This window comes from Rhipicephalus microplus, chromosome 4 (assembly GCF_043290135.1).
Source record: "Rhipicephalus microplus isolate Deutch F79 chromosome 4, USDA_Rmic, whole genome shotgun sequence".
NCBI lineage: Eukaryota > Metazoa > Arthropoda > Arachnida > Ixodida > Ixodidae > Rhipicephalus > Rhipicephalus microplus.
The window spans coordinates 227487390-227500885 of NC_134703.1; the positions used below are offsets into that span (position 1 = coordinate 227487390).

The 13496-nt window shown below is 50.0% G+C and overlaps 1 protein-coding gene across 32 annotated transcripts in view; it reads left to right on the forward strand.

Moving 5' to 3' along the window:
• The window catches only part of lili (LMBR1-like protein lilipod), a 742764-nt gene that overhangs the window by 283294 nt on the left and 445974 nt on the right, over nucleotides 1-13496 (forward strand). The gene's annotated exons all lie outside the window — the stretch shown is intronic.

Sequence of the window (13496 nt, forward strand, 5' to 3'; positions counted from 1 at the left end):
AGGAACTCTTCGCCATGATTCGCCAGTTGGGTAAGCCTCACGCATTTCTCACGCTCTCTGCCGCGGAACTGCACTGGGACAGACTCATCGAAACGTTGGAGCACTTGCGAGTGGGTCCCGAAGGGGTGGCACGAGCCTTGGAAGAATTGAATTCCATGCAACGCGTCGAACTGGTCAATAACGACCCAGTTGCGTGTGCAATTTACACCCATCGAATCTTCAATGTGATTCTCAACATACTGAAAGATAAGAGATGCTCCCCGTTCAAGCCCTATGTTGTGGTAGACTTCTTCAAGCGGGTCGAATTCCAACAGCGTGGTAGCGCACACATTCACGCCATTCTGTGGCTCGATAACGCCCTGCAAGAGGAAGTGTTTGGCAACATGCCGCGCACGCTGGAAATGGTCGAATCGTTGCTCACGCTCGACACAGACCTTCTAAAGAGACCCAGGACCCAGCTGCACGCTCATACCCACACTTGCTATAAGCGGGGACGCACCAAGTGCCGTTTCGCAGCACCGTTCATGCCCAGTAATGACACTAGGATTGTAGTCCCCTTTCCTCCGACCGAGGACGAGGCCGAGAAGGCACATCGTCCGAAACTCAAGCAACGGTACGAAAAGATGCACGACGCTTTGGAGAGGGAATCGTTCGTCTCGTTGAAAGACTTTCTCGCCACCTTCGACGTTCGGTCCGACGCAGAATACATGGACATTTTGAGAGCCGGATTTACGCGTCCCTGCGTTCTACATCGTCGCACCCTGGCGCAAAAAATGGTCAATCCCTTCAACCCCTGGATCGCCAAGGTCCTAGATTCCAACATGGATCTTCAGGTGATCCTAGACCACTACGCCTGTGCAACGTATGTCGATTTCGTCAACAAGGCGGATCGCGGCATGTCCAACCTACACAAGGCCGTAATGCAAATTCTAGAAGAAAAGCCAGAAATGGAATACTCTGTCATCGTACGCTCTCTGGGAGTGACCATGCTCAAAGGGGTCGAAATGACGGCGCAAGAGGCGGCCTGGTTCCTCTTGGGTCAGGAAATGTCGGAAAAGAGTTGTGAGGTCGTCTACATACCCACGTGCTACCCAGAGGAACGAGTGCGCGTACGCAAGACCAACGAGGAATTGGCAAACGTTGGCGCCTCGTCCACCGACGTCTGGAAGCTCAACATCGTCCAGAGGTACGTGGGCAGGCCGCCCGAAATGGAAGACGTTTGCCTTGCCGACTTTGCAAGCAAGTACAAACGCGGATACGGTCTTCGCGAGCACCCCATCATCATCCGCTACCGCCATTACAGTGCCGCAGATCAACCGAAGGATTACATGAGAGAGCAGGTCCTCCTTTACGGACCGTTCAGGATAGAGGCTGTCGACGTTCTCGATCATAACAAATACCTCGAGACGTTCAAGGCCAACAAGGACCTGATTGCTACCAAACATCGCCAATACAACATCGGCAACGACGACGACATCGTGCCTCAGTTGATTGAAGAGCACAGGATACAGCAGCAACGAGAGGAAGATGCGGCCGCCGTTGACGCCGCGGTCGTTGCCGCCGTTCCCGCCGACGAAGACGCCGACCTCTTGCCCAACGAAGACCTGATGCGTGCCGTCAAAGACACCAGTCTCTGTGCTGCCGTGCGCAAAAGGCAGGACGTCATGGATAGAGAGGAATATACCAGACTCATGCGCATGACGAATGCGGAGCAGTACGAGTTGCTCCGAGAAATCATCCACAGGCAAACGACACTCGGAGCACTTCTGTTGCGCGTCTTCTTGACAGGACCTGCGGGATGCGGTAAAACGTTTGTCCTAAAGCTCGTCATGGACGTTTACAACCGCTATAACGATAATGCAGGTCCATACAATGCATTCGTAATTTGCGCGAGCACGGGAAAGGCGGCCGTGGCTGTAGGCGGAACCACCGTGCACTCTGCCTTCAAGCTCACCCGCAACAAGAAGGACCTCCGATTGGGCGACAGCGAACTCAATACCTTTCGAGTTGCTTTCCGTTACGTCAAGTGCATCATCGTTGACGAGGTTAGCATGCTGTCGTCTGATAACCTCAATGCCATCGATTGTCGCCTCAAGCAAATCACCCAAAAGCTAGACGAACCCTTCGGAGGCCTCGACGTCATCATGTGCGGTGATTTGCGCCAGTTACCACCCGTCCGCGCAAAGGAGGTGTACAAGAGGTGCAGAGAAGCGGGTGGGCTCTTCGGGGCCACAATCAAATGGCACTACCTCGATTACTTTCCGCTCGTCCAAGTCGTCAGACAATCCGATGCCTCCTTCTCGGCTCTGCTCACAAAGATCGGAGACGGAAGAGCACTTCAGGACGATGAGGTCCGACTACTCGAGAGCTGCTTCGTCACCACAGAAGAAGTCTTGGTGACGACGACACCAAGACTTCTTCTGTGGTGACGACGACACCAAGAAGAGTCGTCCTCGGCGATACGACTCTTCTACTCCAACGAAGAGGTCAACAAATTCAATACTTTCATTGCACAGCGAGGAGGAGGAGAAGTCGTTTCACTGCAAGCCGAAGATACCTACCTGGGGTGCGCCAACCAAGACGCTCTAAACAAGGCAATTGCAAAAGTTGAGAAAATGTCACACACCGAGTTTGCAAACCTCCCTCGCGAAATTCTCATCGTCCTCGGCAAACCGTACATGATTACCACCAACATTGACGTCATAGACGGTCTCGTCAATGGGGCCGTTGGCATTCTCAAGGTGTGCGAGAGAGCGGTAAACGACGGCGACTTGCCGAAACGCCTCTGGTTACACTTTGACGACGCCACAACCACGGGTAAGCTTACTCGTCTTCGGTCCAAGCGAATGGTGAACGAGGCCAAGCGGAGTGGTCACGTCATCGACGCCTTCTGGGTCGCCATCGAACCTCGTGTTACCACCCTAACCTTGGATCGCAAGACTGGCGTTGCCTGCAAGAGAAGGCAGTTCCCCCTCGTTCAGGCCAGTGCCATTACGGTCCACAAGTCCCAAGGGGGAACGTACTCGTCAATTGTCTATGAATATAATAAAACGCACCCCCAGAAGTTGGTGTACGTCGCGCTCAGCCGCTGCACCAACGTAAATAACCTCTACCTCACCAATGCAAAAGGAGACCAGCGGTTCTATCATAAAGACAAGAACGAGGACACGGCGATGCTGAACGAGTTTCAACGTCTAGGCCGACATCGATTACCGACCGTGACGCAGCAGTATCAACGATCTTTGCGAGAAGACGTTGACTCTTCCAACGAGTTTACCATTGCCCTCCTCAACGTTCGCTCTCTCAATGCCCACGCACTTGACATAGAAAGGGACCGCATACTGACCGCAGTCGACGTGCTGTGCTTTACCGAGACGTGGAACGTGACGAGATTGTTCATCAAAGGATACGTTCCCGTCGTGTGTACCGATGAATCAGAACGTCCTGCAGGTGGTGTCGCCATCTACGTGAGGCAAACGGAAACGGCTGAAGATCTCAGACTACCACTCACGAGTCAAAGCCAAAACGGAGAATATGCAGCCATCAAACTCTTTGACTCTGTAATCGTCCTCATGACCATGTACCTCGCACACAACCTGTCGACCGGGAACATCAAGACATTCATAGACACTGCGTTACGGAATTATGAGAACAAATGCAAGAATGGACCATTTGTACTACTTGGAGACTTTAACGTGGCTATCATAGACAATAATTGGCTTATCCAACATATGGCTTCTAGATATGCACTCAGACGTATATCGTTTGACCATATGAAACCTACCACGATCCGAGGAACATGCATAGACCTAGTATTTGCAAATTGCCCACTGCAACCCATACAGGAACCGCTCTCCCTTCATTTCACAGACCATAAAGCCGTCATAATGAAGGGACATCGCAAGCCATCCATCGTCTAAGAACAAATAAAAGTTGATTTGTGTATATACACACACAGCGTTTCTCACGTCTTTACATGATGATCGACTGGGCGAATTACACGAAAGATTCACAGTTTACCGATGAATCCCTCCGGAGCTTCGCCCATTCATCATCATTCACCCCGTGAATATGCCGTAATTTTTTTGTGATGGCATTTAGGCGACGATAGTCTATGCAGAATCTCCATGAATTATCCTTTTTCCTCACTAGAATGACAGGAGCTGCCCATGGACTACACGATTCTTGTATGACGCCCTTCTTTAGCATGTCTTCAACTTGCTCAGCGATGACTTTCCTTTCAGAAGGTGATACGCGATAGGGCTTCTGGCGTATTGGTGGTGCTTGGCCTGTATAGATGCGGTGTTGCATACGTGAAGATGGTGGCGTAACGGTAGACGTCTCGTCTTGGGCAAAGTCAAAAATTGAGGCGTAGCGTGCGATCACCTCCTGCAGCAGGGACCGTTCAGTTGATGGAAGTGACTTGTTAATCTTACGGTCAATGCTGGCAGAATAGTCGGGGTACGAGTTGGCGTGGGGTTTCTTTACATCCACCGACAGTTTGTGACCGTATGGTGAGAGTACTTTGCTCTTGAAAGCTTGCCAATTTAAGTCCTGCAGGCAGATATATGGGCTGCGCGAAAACGTTCACAGTCCACAAATCAGCACAACCATTGACTGTAAGCACGAGGCAACGAGGCACAATAACGTTTCTCTTAAGTGCGTTCCTGAAGTTCGGCTCGGCTAAACCGTAGTAAGAACCCGCACAAGAACGCCAAGAGTTTACACGCACAAACATTGTGGTATGTGGAGACAAGCAGACGTCTTTAGACACGGAAAACACTTTCAAGCAGTCATCAACGGTATCGTTCGTCAATGGAGACGGCAACATGGGACGAAAAATAATCCCACCACTACCACAATCTAGAGTTGCACCACATTCCCGCAAAAATCTATACCTAGAATGACGTCGTGGGTTGCTCATGCAAGCATTGTTAGGTCAGCTCGAAACGTTTGATTTCCTACAGAAAGTAAAGCAGAACAAACTCCAACCGGGCTCAACGTTTCTCCCCCTACGCCGCGGAACATAGCATTCCGATTCCAAGCAAACATTACTTTTGTCCCAAGGTGATTTTTAAAAGACATGCTCATTATGGAAACGGCAGCACCGGTATCAACTAGTGCAACAGTACTCACATTGTCTACAAAAACACTCACTTTGTTCTCAATCATTACAACACAAGGTGGTCTTGCGGAAGATGATTTTGCGGCCTCGCCCCCTTTGGTCGCACCAGTTAGTTTCCCAGTGGTGGTGGCCTCCCCGGGCGGTGACGCGGAGACGGGAATCGCTGTTGGCGTGCGGGTGGTGGGGTAACGCTGCGGTCGGAGCAAGGCGAGTCAGCACGTGCTGCGTGTTGCTGTTGGAAAGAGCTCTGAAATGGTCGAGACTCGCCAGCAGGTACATAGGGCGTGTACACGTTGAATCGTGGAGCTCGCTGCTGGCGACGGTAGCAGTACCTAGCTTAGTGTCCAGGTAGCCTGCAGTTGTAGCAAGTACGGGGGTCGCGTCTGGTCGTTCCCGGCGAAGTAATCCTCGTCGGTTGATAAAAGCCGGGCGATGGTGGTTGAGGAGTAAATCGCTGTGACGCAGCTTGCGTGCGTTTCTGGTTTTCGAGTGGTCGTTCACTCCTTCGTTCGAACCGATCGGTGTAATTCGGGCGAGGCTCAAAGCAGCTCTTTCGCATCTAAGGTACCAGTGGTTCACGGGGCCTTTGGTCGAATGCACATTGATGGCAGACACCAGCGGTGTCCATAGCTCGCAGTTGAGCAAGTTCTTCCTTAACCACTCGTCTTATAAGAGAAGAGATGTTGTCCTGCGATGGAAGGTTGACACTTGCAATCGTGGGCACATTCTCAAGACGTCTCAATTTCGGTAGGACTCTCCTCCTCTTTAGCGCTTCAAACGCTCGGCAGTGTCTCCTTAGGTCGGACGGTGTGTGTAAGTCTTCCTTAGTGATAAGGAAATTGTACACGTCTTCCGCGATTCTCTTGAGCAGATGACCTACCTTATCTTCGTCACACATGGTCGCAGTCACGATTGCGCAAAGCTTCAAGACGGCCTCGATGTAGGGGGTGCATGTTTTGCCAGGTAACTGAGCTTTGCGTGAAAGGGTTTGCTCCGCCTGCTTGATCTTAGCTGCTGAGTCACCAAAACACCTCTTCAGCTCGTCTACGAAAATGTCCCATGTGGTCAATGCACTCTCATGGTTGTCGAACTAAAGAGACGCGGTGCCGACGAGAAAAAACACCACGTTCTCGAGCTGCTTAGCAGTGCTCCAGCGGTTGCTGCGACTCACTCTTTGGTAGTGCTTGAGCCAGTCGTCAACATCGTCATCCGGCTGCCCCAAAAAAGGTCCTCGGCTGCCGATCCGGTTTGCCGCAGCGATCTTGTCCTGGCGGGTGAGCAGGGTGCTCATCAGCAACGAGGTTGTTATGGCCTGCTCCCGCGTCCTCCATGTCTGGTAGCTGCGGTGGCAAGCCTGCCAAGCGTCTGCTCCGTTGCAAAATCGGTAGAGCTGGGTCGTCCAGATCGATCTACCCCGCACCTCCACCAAACTGTTATGAGTGACTGTGTTTATTTACAGATGAGGTGAAATGGCGTTGTGAAATAGCAGGGTACTTCTGAGACAGGCCTAGAACGCTTCCACCCAACCACACAGTCCAGGTGCCGCCCCACTACTCTTCTTCTTCTTCCGTGCCCCGTAGGCTTGTGCATCTTCGTTTCAATATATATATATATATATATATATATATATATATATATATATATATATATATATATATGTATATATATATATATATATATATACTTATTGTAAGATGGCGTCCAGTACCCTCAAGACTCTTCTTTATTGTCTCGAGTATGTGCCCCACAACCTAATCATGACTAGTGATGATGAGTATGTACAGATGAAAAGATGGGAAAGATGGGACGCATAAACAATTCTCACACTTATTTTCCCCGTGCACTTGAGCAGCCGGCCCGGCCGAGACTTAGGCGGGAAATGTACGGCGAACAAAGGGTTTAAGACGTGAAACGTGGACTATCTCGGAGGCACGGCAACGCCGGTCCGGGGAACCCTCGACGGGAGTGACAAGGTAATTGACAGGAGATGTCCGTTCAGAAATAACGTAAGGTCCGAGAAAGTGTGACTGAAACTTTTCACACAATCCTGGAGTGCGAACAGGCGTCCAAAGTAACTTCTCATCTCCAGGACGGAAAGTGACGTCTCGACGGAAGCTGTCATAGCGTTGCTTGCGGTCTTCTTGACTGGCCTCCGTGTTGAGTCGAGCACGTTGCCATGCCTCAGCGAGCCTGGAAACCAAATGTTCTGGCGTAGTCGTGGACGTTTTTGTCGTTACATTGAAGAAAGAGGCGTCAATGGTGAATGTCGGCGCACGACCATAGACGAGGAAGAAAGGTGAATACCCGGTGGTTCGTTGAACAGCGGTGTTGTGTGTAAATGTTACGAACGGCAAGATTTTGTTCAGTTATCGTGGTTCAGTCCGATGTACATGGATATCATGTCGATTAGAGTCCGGTGGATTAGAGTCCGGTGGTCTTATGAACTGTGCCACAAGTTTTTAGAATTTCGTCAAGAATTGTGGACATGAAGGCCTTGCCCCGGTCACTCAACAACGTGCGAGGTGCATCATGACGCAACACAATGACTTCTAAAAAGAAGGCGGCAACGTCTGAGGCGGAGCTAGTGCGTAGGGAGCAGTCTCCGCGTATCGTGTGAGGTGGTCGACGGCTGTGATGATCCAGCGGTGGCCTTCTGGCGTTACGGGAAGTGGCCCGACGAGGTCTATTCCGACAACGACAAAAGGTGTATCGGGACACTGAATGGGTTGTAATAGGCCAGCAGGAGCTGAAGTTGGTCGTTTCCGGCATTGACAAAGTAGGCAAGAAGCGACATAATTAGCCACAAAGGTAGAAATACCAGGCCATAAGAAACGGCTCCTAACGCGGTTGGAATCCCAAGTGTCCAGCTGATGGGTCGTCGTGCACTGCTTCGAGAACTTGTTTTCGCAGCGAACGGGGAAGTACTGGCACCCACCGATGCCCATCCGCATTGTAAGTATAGCACTGCAGGACGTTGTTCTCTAGCTTGAATTGCCGTAGCTGACGACGTAGTCTGGCATTAAGTGGAGAAGACGAGCCATTCATGTATCCGATGATGAGGTTATAGTAAGGGTCGTCACGTTGGCACGCGGCAAACCGGGTGCTGCTGTTTAAAGATAGTGACCCAGCAACTGCCAGGGGTGATAACGGGGGTGAAGAGGAAGCCGCTTGATCACCTGAGAGGCATTGAGGATTCGTGGTTGGAGATGAAAGTGGCAGAGGGCAGCGAGAGAGAGTGTCAGCATCCTGATGCTGTTTGCCAGACCTGTACACAACGTCAACAGTGTACTCTTGCAAACGCAGTATCCAGCGACCGAGGCGCCCAGACAAATTCTTCAGCGAGGACAACCAGCATAGGGCATGGTGGTCGGTGATCACAGTGAAGTGGCGTGCGTACAGATAAGGTCGAAATTTCTGGATGGCCCAAACGACAACGAGACATTCCTGCTCTGTTATCGAGTAGTTCTGCTCCGCAAGTGTTAGTGCGCGGCTGGCATACGCAACAACTCGCTCACGTGATGTTTCATCGCGCTGGAGGAGGACAGCACCGATTCCGTGGCCGCTGGCATCTGTGTGCAGGAAAGTGAGTGCACTCTCATCGAAGTGACGGAGGACGGGGTCTGATGTCAGAGCGCGCTTAAGGGCTTGAAAAGCACACTTGCACTCGTCAGTCCACGTGAAAGCCGTTCCTGACGTCAGAAGCTTGTGTAACGGCCCCGCAATGGCAGCAAATCGAGGGATGAAGCGGCGGAAGTAAGACGCCAGGCCCACGAAACTTCGCAATTGTTTTCGATTGCCCGGACGTGGAAAACTAATTACGGCAGCAACCTTGTCGGGGTCGGGTCGAATGCCATCTTTGCTGACAAGGTGACCCAATACTTTGATGCTTGTGCTGGCGAAGTGGCACTTCTTTGTATTGAGCTGTAGACGAGCGTTCGAAATGCACGTTAGAACTTCGTCCAAACGCTTAAGGTGCTGAGGAAAAGTAGAAGAAGAAATTACGATGTCGTCTAAGTAACATAAACAGGTTTTTCATTTGAGACCACGTAAGACGGTATCTATCACGCGCTTGAATGTTGCTGGAGCGTTGCATAAGCCAAAAGGCATGACGTTAAATTCGTAAAGCTCGTCAGGCGTCACAAACGCTGTTTTCTCCTTGTCTGCTTCGCGCGTAGGTATTTGCCAATACCCGGATCGGAGGTCGAGGCTGGAGAAATATTCTGCGCCTTGTAGGGAGTCCAGGGCATCATCTATGCGTGGCAGCGGATATACGTCTTTTTTCGTGATCTTATTGAGCGCTCTGTAATCAACACAAAAGCGGACAGAGCCACCCTTTTTCCGGACCAACACCACAGGAGACGACCAAGAGCTGGATGAAGGTCGAATAATATCCTGTTTGAGCATGTCGGTGACGTTTTCCTCAATGATTTGCCGTTCCGCCGAAGACAGACGATATGGGCGGCGGCGCACAATGTAGCTGCCTTCAGTGTCGATGGTGTGCTCTGCAACGGAGGTGCGGCCCAGAACTTTGGAATGTACGTCAAACAAAAGGCTGTGCTTTTGGAGAAGGTCTAAGAGGTCTCTCTTTTGCTCGGCAGTGAGGTGAGGACTTATGGTGTCATTTAAAGCAACAGTGGTAGCCTTCATATCAGTTGTAGCAGACAAAGGCGTTGATTCTGCGTGAAGGGGAACCAGCGAGAAAGGCTCGCTGTCAGCGAAGCAGCTCACAGCAGTGCTTTGGGGCAGCATCACTGGCGATGAAGTTGGGTTCAAGGCGGTGACCAATGCTTTACTGTCGTTAAAACGCACAAGGCCGGGTGCTATGGTAAGCTATGGATCGAACTGATGGGGCTACGAACACGTCACCGTTAACTATAGTATCCGAAGTGATCGTGAGAATTTGTTCATCTCCTGGCGAAATGAAACAATCAGCGGCAGCAACGAAACGGAAGCTGTAAGGATCGACATCGGATGAACTCTCAGTAGCTGACATTTCAATGGCTCGCTGACGACACGATATGAAAGCTGATGCCGAAGAAAGAAAGTCCAACCGTAAAATTACTGTGTGAGTGCACCAAGGAAGTAAAAGAAACTGAATGTCGTGAAGTATGCCATCTATGAAAACGCGGACTGTGCAAACACTTGAAGGCTGAATAGGGACTCCATCTGTGCAACGAAGGGGAGGGCCATCGTATGGCGTCCTAACTTTTTTCAAGCGAGCACAAAAGTCTGCACGAATCACGGAAAGTGATGCGCCTGTGTCTACCAGTGCCTCGGTCTGTATACCTTCAACGTACACTAATAAAACATTCGATGGACGGTCCGGAGGAGTTTGACGCAGTTCGAAGGATGCAGCTTTCCCTCCTGAAGCTGCACTGTTTAGTTTTCCAGTTGGCGGTCAGGAATTGAAGTAAAAGGTCGGAGAGGAGAAGAGAAACGCCGCATCGGTGAAGGTGAGCGACGACGTGAAAAACGGGAACTGCCAACTGAGCCAAAGTTCTGTGGAGACCGCGACCGACGTGTGCTGTTCTGATACAGTCGGCGATAGGGTGGTCCAGTGGGGTAGAAGTCGTCCCATTCAAAGTTATCGTAGCTTCGTCTTTCGTCTCGCTGACGGCGTCGGCAAAACCTTGAAATGTGACCACGGATGCCGTAATAGAAGCAAGTCGGCCGCGAAGTGCGCCAGTCGTTGTAAGGCTGGGAAGATGGTCGCGGTGCGAGTGAGTTGAGCGAACCATGCAATTCGGTCGCTGGTAGCTGCATTGGGCTTTGCTGGGGTGCAGGTGTCCTAGCAGCAACTTGAGCATAAGTTGGCATGGCCACAGGATATGAGCTCGGAACTGGTGAGATTGTCATCGAGGCCAGGCTTTGCTGGGGCGCTGGTGTCATTGCAGCAACGTGAACATAACTTGGAATGGGCACAGGTTGTGAACTCGGAACTGGTGTACCTGTGATCAATGCCAGTTCCTCCCTCACGACGTCGCGTAAACTATTAGCAGGTGGCGTCGTTCCGATATTAAGGGGGTGAGGTGTGAAGCCTGTGCATGAAGTTCCTCGCGGATGATAGAGCGGATCAATGCACGCAGCTCTGTTGTGTCATGACTCGAGCTGAGATTAGGCATATCAGGTTGCATCCGAGTGGTTTGAAGCTTCTCGAGGCGCTGACAGGTAGCTACAACATCGGCTACGGTCTGGGGATTCTGCACCACAAGCGCATTAAAACGACAGTCGCAATGCCTTTTAGCAGGTGGCGCACACGGTCGTTTTTCGCCATATGGTTGTCGATGTGGCGGCAAAGGGCGAGAACATCATCAATGTAAGAGGTGTAAGACTCGCACGTGTACCGAGCCTTTTCTTGGCGATATCCGAGCGCACCGACGGGTTGGCGAAAATCTGGCGGAGCTGGCGCGTAAAGGCGGGCCATGTCAAAAAATCTGTAGCGTGGTTTAAAAACCACGTTTTTGCAACGCCGCTCAAGTAGAATGCAACGTGGGTGAGTTTCGCAGGCTTATCCCAGTTGTTGATGGCACTCACGCGGTCGTACTCCTCGAGCCAGTCTTCCACGTCTTCACCCGGAAACCCTGCGAACAGTGGAGGATCCTTTTGAGGGCTGGTGACCAGGTGAGAAGGATTTCTTGGCGGTGGGAGCGGGGGCGCAGCTGCTGCGCTGGGCTGCGCTGGGCTGCGCTGGGCTGGTCGGCTTGCGACATTACCGAACCCAGGTCGTTTAAGCGGCGGCCTGAACGGAGCTCCAGGGATGTGTTCTAGAAGACGCTGGGGTTGTCCGAGAACGAGAGAGGACGCAGGAATCTGGCAGCACTCTCCACCACTTGTAAGATGGCGTCCAGTACCCTCAAGACTCTTCTTTATTGTCTCAAGTATGTGCCCCACAACCTAAGCTTGATTAGTGATGATGAGCATGTACAGATGAAAAGATGGGATGCATAAACAATGCTCACAATATATATATATATATATATATATATATATATATATATTAGAACTCGTGCTGTCTCTTATTGCAAAAAAAAAAAAACAAGAACTTACTCAGAAAAAGTGTACTAGTTCACTTGTATCTCACGAAAACACAAGCAATGCTTCACCGCATGGCGCAAGCAATAAAGCAGCACTTCTTTTCTGATTTTCGTTATCTATGTGCCTGGAAACACTTTGCACATTTATTATTTTTGATACTGTTGCTGGGTCATTTATCTTCAAAATGCATATTCTGAATTTTCTTTGTTCTGAATATTTTTGCATATAAAATGTCTTCATTGTACTGCTTAACAGGTGTCAACCAAAAAACTGCCAGGCCTGCGCTGAACGTGCAGTGCAGTCACAGCGAAAGCTAGAAGAGCGGCCTTTAGGGACCTTTTTTTAACACTCTTTGGGTAGATTCTGTAGGCACACTTGCTGGGTAACCACTATATCATTAATCATTGTATAATAGCCAGGCATTCACTATGCCATTCTTCATCATTCTTCGAAGAAGCGTGTCATCTGCTAAAAACTTGCCACGAATTTCGTGTGAATTTTCTTTTTTATGCAGTGGCTGACGATGATGAAGATTTACGTCTGAAAGGATATGTGCCACAGTTAATAGTTGATGAAGAACATGCTTTCCTAATGGGTTGGAGCATTGGAGAACCCACTCATTATGTAATTTGCATTGTGTGACTACTGTTGTTTTTGGCTGTTCTGAAACGCTTTATTACTCATATTAACACTATTTCTTTCCCGGCATCAAGGCTGCCTAAGGAAATTTGAAAGAGTCCCAATGGCTATGTGGTGGAATACTGGGCTGGCCCGCAGTGGGCCTGGGCTCAAATCCCGCTATGTCCTTGGCGTTTTTTATTTTCGTTTCTTTTATTTTGTGCGATAGCGGTTACAGACAGCGGCAGATAACTATGGTGCCACGCATGACCTGTGTTGTGATCTCATAACAACTTTCACTGCAGATTTACACTTCACATTTTTCTTCATTCTAAAATATTTTCGGTGCTCTAAAAGATATATTTTTTGAAAAAGCATTTCATTGTGCCAAGTTTGGCATTTTGCGCTGCGTGCTGGAGTACTTTTAAAACTGAGAAAAATTATTTTCCTGACACATAAGAAAAATAATCATTTTCGCAGGGTAATCATAAAGTTGAGCTTTAACAATGAGTGGGATACCAACAATTGTATTGTTATGCCAAGTAAGACTTGAGGTCATCTGTAAGGAGCACGAGCAGCAGAGTTTCCACTTCAAAGAACTCCTCACTTGTCACATGGGCAAAAAACTTGTTGCACATGCAGTGCTCGATATATGTACGCAACTTGGATGACTACAGACCCCTGGAACACCCCTTGCACGCAGATGCTTGTAATGCAT